Here is a 16,748-nt window from a genome sequence, read left to right as displayed (position 1 = left end):
TTTTTATTGTTTTTCAGAAATTTTCAGTTTTCAAAAAAAATCTTAACATATCGGGACGAATGACAACCATACACTTCGTACTAGATTTTTTTCTCTTTTTTTAAACGATTTCATTGTGTTTTTGTAGGTTTAAAATTTTTATTAAATGTTTGTTATTTCAGAGAATTATAAGAGGTGTTTTTAGGAGTATTTGTATTAAGTTATTTATCAAATTCATACATATGTATATACATAATTTAACACTTGTTTCTTGCTGATTTTAGTGTCGCGTTTATTAATCATCTTATCTCCTTCATCACATTTCTAATCCCGCCCTTTCTCTCCATTTGGTTTATGCAAAATGCCAATAAACTGTTGGCCTTTGAACATCGGCCAGTGTAGCGTAGACGTAGAGTATATTATACCAAATATTATATACTTATACCTATCTAAACTTACACCTTATATTTTGCACGCAAGCTTTCTTCTGCATCTGATCAACCATTCGAATGAAAACTGCATACTTAACTTATATATTAAGTACAAAACTTTCGTTTTCTTTAAGTACCTACCCATACAATGTTATAGTGAAATTCCTTTGAGAATGATTCCATGACTGTAAACGAATTACTATTTTATTATTACCTTTTTATTGGATATCGCTCATAATAAAATACAATTATTGTTATATGCATCGTTCGCGTTATCAACTTTTACTCACGCTAAATTTAGACAAAATATAAACCACCAACATGTGTTTACAATGTATGTATTCACGTACGAGTACTATATATTTATTGGGCTGATAATGAGAATTTTTTTGTTAGTTGCCATTTTTATGTAGTATTATTTAATGTCATGTCTAAAATGTTCATATAAAGCATTTGAAACGAAAGTTTATAGTGCTCTGTGGTGTGTAAGATGGCAATGTTTTTTAATGCAAATATTTTGAATTTTATGACTCGGTTTATTATTTTTAAAAACATTATCAAAAACATATTATAACGATAATTAAGCTTTAAATTAAAGCTATCTTTTATGTAAAAATATTTATAAACAAATTTATTAAATGCTCTAGTATTTATAAATCCTTTTTAATTACATATGTCTACAACTCAGCTTGGTACTTTTTGAGTACCTAAGTATGAGTACCGAGTATGAGTAGGTATATCGTGGTTGTTTAAAAAATCAATTCTTAGCCTTTAGGTTTGTTAGTATTTTTTATGTCACCTGGAATATTTGTTTCAAAAGAAAGCTATGTAATTTGTAGCTTATGGATGGGGACTGCTTAGTTTTATTTATATTTTGTATAAATAATATATTTGATTATTTATTAGGTATTTTGTCGTATTTCGTCATCGTTTAAACTATTTGAATGAGCGTCTTTTTGTCACCAATGATTGTTAAGTGTTAAGTCAACCACTTACGTAGGCGTCTCGGACATCCGGCATACTTATATCTGAAGGTGGCTTCCACTGGTCACTGACCAAATATTTAACCAAAATTAGCTTGAAAATTGTGGCATAAGTACATATGTGTTGGAACGGTGCTTTTACTCTCGAATCAGAGAAATTTCAGAAAAACACTATCACTCGGTGAATAAGACACGTGCTCGTATTATGTTTACTTAAAGCTTTCTATCAATTATTTTTTTTATCTCAACATGTATTTATACAAGACTTAGGTAATGTGTTCTTCGTAAATTTAGAAATCACTAACAAATGTTCTGTATATTGCGTATCCATTAACAATGGTCCATAATGGTTGTGAAATGTGTGATAAATCTTCATTTTAATAACCACGTTTAAAAAAATAATGTACATAGTTTATTAAGAAAAACAATATTTGTACGCGCGGTCTAGATTGGAAATAAAATAACAATTTCCTTGCTAGCTCTCATTTAACTCTTTTGCAATGTTTTTTATTGAAAATATTATTATACTATTGCTATTGCAGGTAGTGAAGCTGTTACACGTAACTTTTACATAGTAGGAACATATTCAGTAGGTATGTTGCGGACATTACTACGATACCAATTTACACCTTACATAGGGTAGACTGGGTACGGTTGAAACAATTTTGCTTATATTGTCCATAGAACTGTTCTTAACAAGTCAAGCGATGATGAAGATGCATTAAATACAAGAGTGTGTTTCTGTCTACTAATGGGAAGAATTATTTCAGTACCCGGTGTGTTATTTTTAGTGGCAGATCAAATTTAAAAAATATATCCGATTTGTTTCAACCGTCCCCATACCAGGGGCAGTTGAAACAGTGATTGGGGTCAGTTGAAACACACGCAAATAAATCAATATTTAATATTGTAAGACGTTTCATTCATTATTTATTTTTGTTTTATAAATAATTTTGGCACCGCATGACAATATTAATCAGTCTACAGATATGTAATGAACAAAAACAACTAAAACAATGGCATTTAAAAAAAAAACAAATCGAACGAAAATAATCTGTGAATAAACTAAAAGGAAACACTTCTTTCATTTTGATTAGTCATAAATCAAGCGAAAATCTAGCTTTGGGATCATTCCGAGTCGCAATTGTGGCAAACATAGCTAAGACCACCTTTTGTGCAGTCTTCTTGAGTCCACAGTTTACAAGTGGTGCACTGTATCCACTTTTCACCGGATCTGCTCTCTGAATACAGTGACAGACAAACAAGACAATAGCACTCGTCCTCTTCTGATGATGATTCCTGTTGCGTATTATGATTATTTTTCCTTTAACGATCTTTCTACTTTTTCCTCCATCCAATCTTTTCTTGACTTACTTAGTTTTCATCCGTTTCAACCTTATTTCATGTTCCTTTCTTATCTCTTCTTTCTCTGTTTTTTTTTAGTAGCAAGTATTTTGCAAGCTCCTGCTCCTGCTCTTTATTAAAAACTTCGTTGTGGGGTTCATATCCCATTTTCTTCTTCACCAGATGCATCTCGCTTTTGTATATATCTAATGAGCGAACAGTGGTTTAATCCATGCTTCTCCGCCGCTTTTCGCAGTGAATCTCCTGCTTTAACCTCCTCATAAGCGTATGTATACCTCGACAAGTCGACCTCCCCCCTTGAAGTCTAGAAAACAGGAAAACTGAAGAAATATGTTGTTTCAACCGTACCCACAAAAAATGTTTCAACCGTCCCCAACCCCTCCTTTAGGTGGAAAACAGAAAATAGCAATGTTAACAATAATGGCACATTAAAACTAATCACTATATCGTGTTCTACAAGCTTCGTTTCAAACACGAAATCATACTCAATAATATCGTTTCAATAGAAACCCTAATAAAAGGAAAATTCTCAGAACAAAAATACTTACTTTTGGTTATCAAAATACAATAGGACCTCCTACAAGCAACTGCACCGTGCGGCGAGCGATGCAACACTGATATTCGTGTTTGAACTTGTTGTCCGCTTTGTTCGTTCCTTGGACCCTTCACCCTACCGCATACGGTTTGCAAGATATTTGCTCTGTTTCAACCGTCCTTTGTTTCAACCGTACCCAGTCTACCCTATTGAATTATTTTTTACCATCTAAAAATAACATTTTTTATCCATCTAAAATGCATAGTTTAAAACAGTGATCGCCACACGGTAGCTCGTGAGCTACTGGTAGCTCGCCGAGGTTTTTTCGGTGGCTTGCGTAGGATATTATATTTGCCTAGTAAATTTTATTATTGAACTCCGAAAATAAATAAATAAATATGCAAAATTTCAACGATTGCCTTTAAGGTTAATCTGACGTTCTCTTTTATTTAAACTAATATAAAAAAAATATTATGTATGTTACGATAAGGTCTGATGATAAAAAACTATAAAGAGGGAATTTGTATAGGTAGCTCACCAAACAAGTTCAATTTCTGAAAGTAGCTCACATCCTTATTGAGTTTGGATACCACTGGTTTAAAAGATGTGAAAGAATTTCGCAGTACCTACCTAATGATGGCCCCTTGTCTATTATATCGACTATGCCATTAATAATCCACTGTTCACGAGCTAAACTATACACGGTATACATCCACCTTATTGGTGGACGTCCTTGAGGTCTGGCAGCTCTTGACCTTCATTTCAAAGCCTTTTTTTATAGTTATGGGTCATAGGACATCCTGCGCGCCTCTAAATTCTCTCAACTAAGTATACTTTATAACTAATTCAGTTGTGGATCCATTATTTTGTTGCTGATTATTACTTGCCTCCATTAACAATATTCTAGAAAGATGGTATAAATGTTTCTATTTTAACCCTTTGACTACTTGGATCCGGTACTAGCGAGAAGTACCGGATCCGTCGGATCTGCTGTCAAGATTTCTAAAAATATCAGATACATTTAGGATAGTATGTGAGGGATTCTTTCAGAGCTATGCAAAACACTTCGATTCATATTTAGTTATTTTTTCTTCAATAAGTAATACATCGATACTTAGAGTTGAATTATTTTTTATATCTTACAATTAGTTATAATTTTACAAAAAAATTCAGTTATAAAAATACTTAAAGGGAAACGAGAAAAACAAAGTAAGTGGAACCAATTTTGTTTCCGCGAAAAGTAAGTTGTGTAAAGCTGTGATTTTCCTTAAATAGATACAAATATAATACAAATATGTATTTCGTAGCTGAAAAAAGAAAGAAACTTAGTCTATTTTTTATAACGTTGCATACTTTTAGTTACCTGAACTCCGAGAGATATTTTCATCGCGCAGAAGATCAAATTTAAAAACTGATTTGTTTCAACAACGACACATAATGTTTACAAATTATCAAACGCATTTTACTTTTGAATAATTTATGCTTAAATCGCGGTATTTCTAGCACAGTAACCCCAAAAGTCCTAGTAACCAAAAGGTTAAGCATACATATTAGTAAAGCGAACATAACTAGATAATATCGGATTCAGCCAAAATATAATTATTGGTTTATTATTACCCTAAGAAAAGCGTTACGATGCGAGAGTGGAATCATCTTCGGCAACTTTTTTGTTCAATTACTTTACATACCAGTTTACCTTAGAGTTACGTCACCGATATTTATTTCAACTGACGTCAAATTCTACAGGCTGTCAGTCACCTTATACGCCAATACATTTCGGTCATCAATAATACATACTAATTACTTTATTATGCTCACCATCACTACGTTTTCCCTTTGTTCTTATGTAAATGCTGAAAATTTCGACTCTCATCTATTTTATCTGAAAAGTATCTTCAATATTACAGTATGTATGTATGTATACAGAAATATGTAATTATTTAACCTACAATATACAATTCGATTGGGCGTTGACTTTTTTTAATAATGCACCTTTGTAATTTCAGACTTCATATTGTTCAGACTATTACACAATTTTAGGGAAAAATAGTCTTCGATAGGACAATGCTGTTGTGATACATGTTAAGAACTTCACATAAACGTGTTTATAAACGATAATACTCTTAACAACATTTTGATTGTGTTTAAATACTTATTCACAAATCTGTATTATCTCCAATTATAGGAGTTATTTATCATACATATAAAAAAATGATAATACTGTTGATTCTGTAATCCCTATGCGGCTTTAGTAACTAGACCTTAGTAAATACCAATATTTCTTACAATCTACTGTGACACGTGTTTCGATGCATTCAGCATCATTTTTAAACACCGTATGTGAAGCTAATTCTAAATTTTAGAGTTGGGTCCTTGGGACGTTGAAGGTTGAAGAGGGGGTAGGAGCTGTTTCTTTTTTTTCTTATCAGCGGGAACATCGACAATAGGGGGATGCTTTAGTCATTGTCATCTTGTTAATTATGGGTTTATTGTTTTTTATATTTTTATGAATTTCTATTCTTTCAAATGGTTGTAGTTTATGGCTTTTCGTATTAATTTAAATAATTTGGAGATAATCCAGATTTGTGAACAAGTATTTGGGTACTCTCAAAATGTTGTAATTTTTTTTTTAATTCAAGATTTTTTCGTTATATTAAGCCTCATTGAATTCCTTCTCACGAAGGTCTACCGCTTTTGTTTATTTCTTGTTTATTCTCATATAATTAAGATAACGTTCATATATTCGCGTTGAAGATTCCCATTCTTTTTGTTTTAACGAAATTTGGCATTGGAAATGCTTCCGAAATAGCTGTAACTAATAAATAATTGTTATCAACTTGCAGTATCAATACAAAAGTATAATATGATATATTACGCACATGATAAACTGAAGGACTTTTATAGACATTTTTACACTTATTATTTTTTATTAAAAGTCGTAATTAATTTATCGATTAATTACTCTTGGTGTAATTTTGATTTATGTGATTTTTTATGACGATGATGTGAATTATTTATGTAATTTGCGTAATCTTGAATTATCTATGCATGTTCAAAGTACTTGTATATGAAAATATGTCGTCTTTAATATGAATGTCTCGTCTTCTTTATTGTATGACCATCAGGTCAGGCAATAGCATTGAGTCGTGATTCAACCTTGTTGGACTACTTTTTACTTTTACTGAAGTCGCACTTCAAGATCACTTATTTTTGTTGCTATTCTACAAAACGCATATTTTCCATTTTTACAGATGTGGAACAAACTATGAATACAGGAGAAACCAATACTCTTATTTATGCTGTAGATTTTTCATGATTTCTTTTACGCTTATTTGATATTTACAAATGATATAAGTATTTACAAATTGTAAATAAATCATTGAACGCTTTACAAGACGGCATCCGCCGCCTTCGGAGCTGTCACAATAACTGGGTATTAGTTAGTTATATGGTATACTCGTATCTTCGAAAATTCACGCAAAAGATTCAGTACCAAAAGTCGTAAGGGATATAGGCAACCTTCGACTTACGAACGTTGAGGTGGAGACTAACCGGAGCATTTCGTCGGAACGTAACACGTTACGATGCGAGCATTCGTATAGTCAGTACAGCGAATGGAGCGCTCCATCCATAGTTTAGGATGCTCGCTGATGCTCGCCGCGAGCGATGTTACGACGTTACGTTACGACGAAATGCTCCGGTCAATCTCCACCTTTAGACTTACGAACAATTCACTTCTTGTCGTTTTTGTTCGATAAACGAACACCAATGCTATGAGTAGATCGGACTTATACAATTAATTAAAAAATGTAAAATAACATAAATAATTACGAAATTTTGAGTGTGTCCCAATACTTGTTCACAAATCTGGATTTTCTCCAATTAGGAGTATTTTTTTTTAAATATTATTCTTTGTCATCTCAACATAGACGAAGAAGCATACGGAAGTCTGGGTATTTACGGGGCTTAGGACCATCATAGGCTAGCTTAAGTGATCACTTTGAACACGTGTAAAATTCACAAAATCTACCCATGATTATTAATTTATTAATCATGCTACACGTGTGTACATGGTACACGTCAACGAAGACGAAGAAGAATACTGAAGAATACTGACCGTTATAGGCTGGTTTAAGTGATCACTTTACACACGTGTAACATTTAATTCTACCTACAACATTTGAGTGTGTCCAAATACTTGTTCACAAATCTGGATTATCTCCAATTTTAGGAGTTATTTTCGTATAATTTTTGACATCTCATCAAAGATGTAGAATTTGAGTAGTGTGGTTGTCAATAATGGGTAGAATTGGTGAATGTTACACGTGTGTAAAGTGATCACCTAAACCAGCCTATGACGGTCGTTAGCCGCGTAAATGTTCAGACTTCCATATTCTTCTCCATCTATGATGAGATAAAAAATAATATAATAGAAGTAAGTATTTTTTGTGTAAGTATGTACATATTTTTCTTTACCTAACAGTTATTACAAGTTCTCATATCGCACAGAATGTGTGTCACTTGTCGTTTTTTTTCATCTTTCATCCGCACTTGTGTAAATGACGCCTCTTCAATTATTTACTACAATGATTAATGAAGTGCATTTCGGTATGCTTTCACTTGAATGCGAATGATTTATTAACGATCGTAAATCATCATGGGTGTAAAATTATCGCAGCCTGTAACATATTCCAAGTCGTACCAGGATTTTTAAAACTAACTAACTAACCATCACGCCGCTTCCTTGTAGGGGTAGGCAGAGAGAATAGAACGCCACACCACTCTGTCTTTACAAACACTCTTCGCCTCTTCCACATTCATGCATCTTCTCATACATACCCGCCGATTATTTCGACTAATATCTGATCGCTTTCAAGTAATTGACAAACCTGATCGTGCTATTTTTTTCTCGGTCTTCCTCTGCTCCTTTTTCCAACTTCATTCGCCTCATATACGTGTTTTACCGTTTTTTTCCTCACTCATTCGTTCCACGTGTCCAAAGCATCTCAACACACCTTTTTTAATTTTACCGATAATGCTTATCTCAGCTTTGCATTTCTTCCTTATTTCACCATTCGAACATCTATCATACATCGTTTTGCCGCACATTCGCCTGCATCGCATTTCGACTGCATTCAATCTGCTTTCATCCTTCTTTTGCCAACCCTATGCTTCACTCCCATACATTAGACATAAGCCCATACATTAGTCGATTTTTTTATAACTAACTAACTAACCATCACGCCGCTTCCCCGCAGGGGTAGGCAGAGAGAATAGAGCGCCACACCACTCTGTCCTTGCAAACATTCTTCGCCTCTTCCACGTTCATGCATCTCCTCATACATACCCGCCGATTGTTACGACTCCTAACCTGACCACTTTCAAGTATTTGGCATACCTGATCGTGCCATGTTTTTCTCGGTCTTCCTCTACTTCTTTTCCCGCTAACATTCGCCTCATAAATTTGTTTTACCGTTCTTTCTTCACTCATTCGTTCTACATGTCCAAACCATCTCAACACACCTTTCTTAATTTTATCGATAATGCTTATCTCAGCTTTGCATTCCTTCCTTATTTCACTATTCGCACATCTATCATACATCGTTTTGTTACACATTCTTCTGAGAGATCGCATTTCGACTGCATTCAGTCTACTTTCATCCTTCTTTTGCCAACTCCATGTTTCACTTCCATACATTAGAGTTGGAACCAGGACTCCGTTGTGCACTGCCAGTTTAGCTTCCGCTGATAGGTTTTTATTTGCTATAACTGATTTTTTTATGCATATTATAATATTTGTTTGGCAATTTGTTTGTACATTACATTGTTTGCTCCCTGCTCAATAAAAGTATCCAACAAATTTCCAGCAATTAAAAAAATACGTGTACTTATTTGTTTTTTGTTCACAGGTTTCCTTACCGTTTGAAAACCAATTCTGTTTAGGTGAGTTTATTTATGATACAATATCTTTCAATATTCTTACAATAATACGGGCAGTTAAAAAAAATAGTAAAATGACCGCCAATATTTTTTTGATGAGCAAACCATTTTAATTTTAAACATTATCTGATACAGTCAAAATATAAAATGTGTGTGTACCCATTGTCAATATTGGCGATTATTTTTCAAAAGCCTGTTTGCAATTAATGCCCAGCATTCGTTAAGTTGCAACTTATTTATTTCTAACTCCAGGTAACATTTACGTAATATTTTTTTTTCATAAAACTCCGTTTTTGAATTCTAAAAATAAGTTTTTCTTAGAAATAATTATATGGTTTTGAAAAGAAAAGAGTTATTGAAAGGTAAGAAGTTTAAAAAAAAATCTGCATATATTCTAAAAAAACAGTTTTAAAAAATTAAAAATATAATAAAATGTATTAAAACTATATATCAAGCCACTTATTGAACTTTTTACTGTGCAAAGATCTTTTTAGGTAAAACCTGAAGGTTTTTTCTCTATTTAAATTTTTTTATTTATTTAAAAAAATAATTAAACAATATCTTTTCTTTAAAATGCAAAAACAACACTTTCTGCCCTATAGCGGGTCAATATTAAGTTTAAAATATGCCGCTTTTGCTATAGTACATTTTGTGGGCATTCCGAAAACTTGCACAACTGATAATTTACGATTTTTGATAAATGACGTTGTTGAAAGGAGTGAGCGATTTGTCACACCCTGTATTGACATTTTGGAGTTAACCAAAAAATGTCCAAAATCAAGTCCTAAAATCTTTTTTTTTTAAAATCAAGTAGAAATATTCGTGTCTTTATTATTTACACAAATATTTCAATTTCATACTAATTCTATGAGCCTAAGCGGCTCGTTTTTAGAAATAGGTTTCAAATTGTGGTAGAGTGGGTTTGAACCGAGAAACTCTGAATTAAGAGTCTGCGACTATATTCTTATCGGGCGTGAAGAGACATGTGACCTCTCCGGTGGTCTCCGGTGGAGTAAATGCGAGTTAACGAATGCTGGGCCTTAACTGTTTTTTAATGCTTTTGGTGTGATAAAAATATTGAAACCTCAATATTCTATATTTATTTGAATATTAACGGAAGTATTATGCGGGTCAAAAATGTATATTCAACGAGTACGTGATATTATCCCAAACAATCATTATGCTTCTCGTATATTAAAATAGTTTATTTAACGCACTGCATGACACTTGAAATGGTTTATTATTATATTTTGTCACGTAGGATTACAATCAACCAGAAATAAAAATTTGATTATTTTACAAAATGTGCGGTAATGTGCTCGATATGGTATATTTCGATATGGTTTTCTGATAACAACTGTTTCTTTTTTTTATTAATAGAAATCAAATTAATGCTTCTATTTCTTCCCTATTTCTTAGTCAAAAGGAAATCTTGCACCATTGAAAAAAAACGACAAAAAAATTCGTCGGTTAAATGAATAATTTACCATTGTAGTAATAAGATAAATAATAATTTGTCCAGTACTATACATGTATAAAAAAGTAAAATTATATTTAAATTTAAAATTAGTAATAACATACAAGTGTATTGTGAATTTCAGAAATCAGGACTGTGGGAGCCTTTTATTTCGCAATATCGATTTCATTCATTACCTCCTATAATACTCCTATTATATATATATATATATATATATATATATATATATATATATATATATATATATATATATATATATATATATATATATATATATATATATATATATATATATATATATATATATAAATATATATATACATATATATATATATATATATATATATATATATAAATATATATATACATATATATATATATATATATATATATATATATATATATATATATATATATATATATATATATATATATATATATATATATATATTTATATATATATATATATTTATATATATTTATATATATATTTGTCTAAATTAAGCAAAGACCCATTTATTTCGCTTTATCGCTTGTTTCAAAAACAGCAAAACAACGATAAAAAAGAATTGTGAAAAAAACTCAATATGCCAAACTACTCGTATTTCTAAAATAGAAAGTTATCGTAAAATGGCAATTTTTAAACTAGCAAAAAAACTGGTAATTTTAACTAAATCATATACGTTTTTGGGTTAAATGTATTATTATATCTTTAAATATGATGATCATCGTTCATGTTTAACGTGTACCATTTTTTTTGTCTCGTTGAAGTATCATCCTTTCACTTTTATCTAATCGGCACCTCTTTATCAAATATTGTAATACGTTTAATTATATGAATGCACGATTTAGATAAAAGTGATGATTTCACTTTAGAACTAGAAAGGATCTTATTATTTAGTTCAGAACGTTAGTAGATGTGTGAATATTGAAGAGACTTTATTATTTATAACATTAATATAACATATTATAATAAACACTTAAAAATGTAAACGAAAATACTTACTTCATATACATAAGAGTAAGATATTCCACAGGTATTATAAGCGTATGATTTTGTTGGAAAAAATAGACCATGTCCACTCCGTTTTCTTTATTATTTCGGAATACATGACTGAAGATGAAAATCAAAACAATATGAAATTTGACATGGTTTTCTTGTTTATATTTTCATGTCTCCAATATTTTATTGTAAAGCATTTTTTCTGCATAATATCAACTTGTTATTACATATACACATCAATAGATGTCTCTAGTGAAGTTCTAATGATTCAAGAACAATTTTTCTGAATGAGTTCATATTTATAGAACTTCCAAGAATTTGAGTAGTGTGGTTGTCAATAATGGGTAGAATTGGTGAATGTTACACGAGTGTAAAGTGATAACTTAAACCAGCCTATGACGGTCGTCAGTCCCGTAAATGCCCAGACTTCCATATTCTTCTTCATCTTTGATGAGATGTCAAAAATAAAATGAAAATTAACTCCTATAATTGGAGATAATCCAGATTTGTGAACAAGTATTTGGACACACTCAAAATGTTGCATATACATACGTACGTAATAAATATCTTATTTACCCGTGTAGTACATAACCTATAGTGCCTACCTGCCCCTCCTAGACATAAAATTTAATTTGTTTTTTACGCTATTGTACTTCAGGCAAGGTGAGATGTGGTGATGGCATGTATCATTTGATAAAAAAACAACGTTGAAAATATCTAATAATCGTGACGGTATGCGTTACCTCATCGACAGCAAGAAAATTGAGAGTTGGGGATGTACCCAGCAGGTACCAGTCAAACCTTCATTCAATCAGACCCAGCGTTGTTCAATCTTATACCATGTGAAATCTTTTCCTAGGCTTGTAACATCACTCAAAGAAAACTATATTTAAGACCTCTCTCCTAATATCTAGGACCACTCTCTTAAGTATCATTCCAATCTCATTACCTGGCAGTGTTTATCCGATAGTTATTGTAGTCAGTAATTACTATTCACAAATCACTCACTCCTTTCAACAACGACAAATATTTTTAAAAAAAACCTTGATTTTTAGGAGATAAGTTTAAGAAAATATTGAACTTTTTTCTGTGCAACAGATCTTTTTAGGTAAAACCTGAGGTTTTTTCTCCATTTGTAAAATATTTATTATATTTAAAAAAAAAAATTAAACGACACCTTTTCTTCAAAATGCAAAAAACACTTTCTGCCCTGTAGCGGGTAAATATTAGGTTAAGAATATGCCGCTTTTGCTGGGATATAGTACATTTTATGGGCATTCCGAAAACATGCACAACTGAAAATTGATGATTTTTTATATAATATGAGGATAATGCTGGATTGTTTCTTAACTTATAAATACTATGGCGAAACATATATTACCTACGTCAAAAGTTAAAGTTACCAAGGGCATTTATGACTAGATGTACCAAGACAAATATAATGATTTATTTGTACTACTTTGACTTTAGTTCTTATTCGATCGTTTTTTTACTAAAACGTATTACTAAATGATTGTTTAAAAGTATATTCCTTGAAATATCAAGCCTCACATATTATCATTGTCCCCAATCTTGATGGCCATATTTAGTATTTACCCTTTCGCAAACTTTCCTTCGATTGTCCCTGTAATCGCCAACTTTACTTCAAAATGTCTATTTGTTATTCCTATTTTAGACATGTCTGTGTTTTTAATTGAGTATTTTTGTTACATTGATGCTGCATTTCTATATTAATTATTGGAGAGACGTTTGTGTGCCTTGCATTCTGTCACCGAAACCGCGTCTTAAAGACACTCACTATGCTCCTTTCATTTCTTCGCACAATACGTGTTCAGAAAATATAAACATAAATATCGAGGCCGCAATAACATACCATGTCTACTTCAATTTTCATTACGTAAACCTAAATGAAAATATTTATGTAATATGTATTATAATCATATATTTCCATTTTATGCCCAATGAATCGTTTTTAATTTCCGTTCTAGATAAAAATATGTTTTTTTTTATGATTCAATGCCTTGTCACTTACTAATACTATAAAAACGCGATAATTAAAAGGTGCAGTAAATATAAGTCGAATTAATAAATATGTACCATATATCGCTCACTACTTTCAACAACGTCATATATCAAAAAACTTGATTTTTCAGGAGATCGTTTTTAAAGTTAAAGAATATAATAAAATACATTAAAAATAAATATCAAGTCACTTATTGATCTTTTTACTGTGCAACGGATCTTTTTAGGTAAAACCTGAAGGTTTTTTTCTCCATATTATTTCGAGAAATAAAAATACTTTGTGTTCTGATCCACTCAGTGGAGTAACCACATTTATTACTTAGTAATAAATGTACTTAGTAATAATGTATTACTAAGTAACAAGTACATTTATTACTTAGTAATAAATGTAACCCTGAAGAGGGCAACAGGTTGTTGCCGAAACTAGTTGGTTAATAAAAATGTGAGTAGATCAGAGCACAAAGTATTTTTATTTCTCGAAATAATATATCAATATGATCCACAAAGTTAATGCTTTCAATATTCAAAACACGTTTTTTTCTCCATTTGAAAAATATTTAGTATATTAAAAAGAATAATTAAACAATACCTTTTCTTCAAAATGCAAAAACAACACTATCTGCCTTGTAGCGGGTAAATATTATGTTAAAAATATGCCGCTTTTGCTGGGATATAGTACATTTTCTGGGCATTCCGAAAACATGCACAACAGAAAATTGGCGATTTTTTATATATGACGTTGTTGAAAGGAGTGAGCGATATATCGCTCACTCCTTTCAAGAACGTCATAAATCAAAAAACTTAATTTTTCAGGAGAACGTTTTTAATGTTTAAAAATATAACACAATATATTAAAAATAAACATCAAGCCACTTATTGAACTTTTTACTGTGTAACAAATCTTTTTAGGTAAAACCTAAAGGTTTTTTCTCCATTTGAAAAATATTCAATATATTCAACAAAATAATTAAACAATACCTTTTCTTCAAAATGCAAAAACCACATTTTTGCCCTGTAGCTGGTAAATATTAAATTAAAAATATGCCTCTTTTGCTGGGATAAAGTACATTTTCTGAGCATTTCGAAAACATGCACAACTGAAAATTGACGATTTTTGATTTATGACGTTCTTGAAAGGAGTGAGAGATATGTATAATTATTCTCTTTAGTCCGTATTCATCCACTGCTAGCTGAAAATAAATTACTCATTTTTTGAAAACTCGTTACTACCACATTCCCTATCCATACTAAAGCATTCGCGCCAGTTATATTATACTTAGTATTAGATCTCTAAATCAGCGGAAGCATGACCTGACTTTGTAAGCAAAAATGACATGCAAATATAACATAAACACAATTATATAAATAGCACCGATTATTCCTTTCACGCCACACACTGAGGCGAGGCGAGGATTTCAATCTCGACGAAAAGAGGACTTTTTGCGTGTGTAATGTAGAAATGGCGCCATTTTACAGTTAAAGTCGTATAAAACGGTAAGCAAAAATACAAATCCTCGTGAGATCATCGACCCCGCTGCGTGGCTCTTTATTACTTGGTAAGAACCTACTTACATTTTTATTTGAACCTACCATCCTACGCAGATTTGCAAAATAATCATAATGAGATGTAACAACATTGTGCTGGAAATCGATGAGATTTTTTTTATTCCTTTACTCGTTTGCGAGCCGATGAGACCGATAATGTTTGAAAATCAAAAGGCTCAACTTTAAATTCTGAAAACGGAATTATCATTTTTTTAATGTGATTTAATAAATTATTTTTATATTTACTATTACACGTATGTTATTTTCAGAAAAACATAACATAATAGTTTGTTATTAGTTAAAAATTTAATTATTACATTTATTTTTAAAATTGGACCTTGTTAAAGACAGTTATGATATGTACTCGTATTGTATGACAACATATGGTACACATTTAAAAAAAATATTCTGTACGACAAGAAAAAAGTTGATGAGATTTTTTTGAAAGATTTAAAATATAACCATATTGCTACGTACCTACATATTTATATGAAATTTTTAAATTCATGTCATGACTTATGGCCGGGTATTCCGCAACCAAATGTTTCATGCATCGTTTAAAACATCAAATAAAAAAATATAAATAAATATCTGTTGACCTTTTCAATTGAAGAATAATACAACTTTTAAAAAATTGAGTGATTGATTGCCAATTGTAACCGGCGTGGGTTACGTGCGATGACTCTCAAAAATGTACACGCCTGGTCTTCTTCGGAATCTCCCAACTATGCCACCGTTGTAAGGGGTGACGTTCCAGACGGCCCCGCCGTACCGAGTTACCGAGTAAGCTGGATACGGACGGAGGTGAATGGATGTATGAGCCGGGAAGAGCGGGCACTGGACCGACAAGTCAACCTCAATAGCCCTGATAAGGGCTTTCCGAAACTGGTCCGTGAATCGGTATAATGAGGCGAAGCGGTCCAGGCTGGCGGCGCGGCGAGTAGTCCAAGGAGCGGGAGCGGAGAAATGAAACACAGGTTTCAACAGTCACACCAGAACTGGTTTATTATCAAAAAATGCGCCCTCTATATACCCGGCCGTGATCGCGTACCGCCCGACAGTGGGAAAGTACAGCCAATCAGCGGCCGGGGGAGAGAGACAGCCATATCTCTGTCTCTCTCTAATGGGCACCGGACGGGCTACACTTTCATACCGTACCGGTGCCGTTCCAACAATTCGTTATTACGTTACAATTTACAATTTACAAGTTTATTTTATCAGTAATCTATATCAGTAATCTATTTATACTACTTAACATCTAGGCGCATTTATGTATTAACATTGTCTTATTCTTTCTTATATCTAATACATTCTGTAAATATATGAGAAATCGGTAGAATCCATAGAGGCCCTTCTTCGGGTCGCATTCCGACGGGCGACCGTTTCGCTCGCCGCCAGGCGCCTGGAATTCTTTTTCAGGGCCGCCGTACGGGGTGTGCGATCCGTCCGTAACACTCCCCCCGTGCAG

The 16,748-nt window shown here is 32.1% G+C and overlaps 1 protein-coding gene across 3 annotated transcripts in view; it reads left to right on the top strand.

Annotated features, from left to right (window-relative positions):
• LOC148306538 (uncharacterized) overlaps positions 1-16,748 on the top strand; it is a 73,124-nt gene that overhangs the window by 12,742 nt on the left and 43,634 nt on the right. For 2 of the 3 annotated variants that reach the window (XM_088264838.1, XM_088264839.1), the window contains exon 2: positions 9,203-9,236. The exons of the other annotated variant lie outside the window; for it this stretch is intronic. The gene's annotated coding sequence lies outside the window, so the exon portion shown is untranslated. The remainder of the gene's footprint in view (positions 1-9,202; positions 9,237-16,748) is intronic. 3 annotated transcript variants of the gene reach the window in all.

Source organism: Brachycentrus maculatus, unplaced genomic scaffold (genome assembly GCF_059751285.1).
Source record: "Brachycentrus maculatus isolate JH-2025_06_01 unplaced genomic scaffold, ASM5975128v1 h1tg000238l, whole genome shotgun sequence".
NCBI lineage: Eukaryota > Metazoa > Arthropoda > Insecta > Trichoptera > Brachycentridae > Brachycentrus > Brachycentrus maculatus.
The sequence above is the reverse complement of the archived record's forward strand: the minus strand, read 5'-3'. Positions and strand labels throughout refer to the sequence as shown.